Source organism: Poecilia formosa, unplaced genomic scaffold (assembly GCF_000485575.1).
Source record: "Poecilia formosa unplaced genomic scaffold, Poecilia_formosa-5.1.2 Scaffold2136, whole genome shotgun sequence".
Classification (NCBI taxonomy): domain Eukaryota; kingdom Metazoa; phylum Chordata; class Actinopteri; order Cyprinodontiformes; family Poeciliidae; genus Poecilia; species Poecilia formosa.
In genome coordinates, this window is record NW_006802075.1 from 1 (window position 1) to 983 (window position 983).

Consider the following 983-nt stretch of genomic DNA (forward strand, 5'->3'; position numbering starts at 1 on the left):
CTTTCACAGATTCTGGCTTTTGGCCAGATTCCCTAGAATGCAAGGCATCCTTTCTCTATAACAGCTACCAACGGAGCCATGAAAGTTAGCAGAGAACTTGCTGCAATTGATGATTATTCACAGATGCATTTCAGTCGAACTCCAGAAAGAGCACTTCATCACTCAGTGTACAATGATACATAAACGAATGGACATTAAGACCATGCATGTGGGCTAAAATCCTTCAGCCGTGTCACCGTGAAGCAGGTATGTCCAGTCCTGTATGCAGAGAGCAGACTTGCTTACAAGCTTTCATTTCAAACAAAGCCGGAGATGGAACGTTGAGGTGTTGGACGACTGACACTGACTGACTGACTGAAGAAGTTGAAGGAGGTGCAAAGAATGAGCTGCTTGTTTTGAGTAAAAATCTTTACACACACAAACCCTTGCCATGCCAGGCTCTCCTGCTGCAGATGCGATCAATTAAGCAAAATTTGTGAGGTGCATTCCTGCTTGTTTTGAATGAAATAAAATACAAAAACTTCGGCTATATCACCCCTCACCCCTTAGCATTTGTGAGCTTGAAAAAATCTTTTTCGCTCCCGTGCAGTCCCTGGTGGTCTAGTGGCTAGGATTCGGCGCTTTCACCGCCGCGGCCCGGGTTCGATTCCCGGTCAGGGAAGTCGTCTTTTTCTTGCTGCCAAAAACATATCCTAAATGACCTGTTGGCTTGCGCTCCTGCTTCTTTGGCATCTAACTAAAACGTGAAGTCCTTCGAGCCGGATTTGAACCAGCGACCTAAGGATGGCCATTTGCAACATCTACAGTCCTCCGCTCTACCAACTGAGCTATCGAAGGTACACAGTGTGCCTGTCTGGGCTCCATCTTTCATGGGATATGCTTGAAATTCTGCCACACGCCAACACGCGACCCTGCGACTTTCACAGATTCTGGCTTTTGGCCAGATTCCCTAGAATGCAAGGCATCCTTTCTCTATAACAGCT

The 983-nt window shown here is 46.7% G+C and overlaps 2 non-coding genes across 2 annotated transcripts; one reads left to right on the forward strand and one right to left on the reverse strand.

The window, feature by feature from the left end:
* Positions 1–589: 589 nt before the first annotated feature.
* trnae-uuc (transfer RNA glutamic acid (anticodon UUC)) lies at positions 590–661 on the forward strand. The gene has a single exon. It is a non-coding gene; the product is annotated as a tRNA-Glu (tRNA).
* An 88-nt stretch (positions 662–749) lies between these two features.
* Positions 750–837, reverse strand: trnay-gua (transfer RNA tyrosine (anticodon GUA)). Its single transcript is given in 2 exon segments — positions 750–785; positions 801–837. It is a non-coding gene; the product is annotated as a tRNA-Tyr (tRNA).
* Between the last annotated feature and the right edge of the window lie 146 nt (positions 838–983).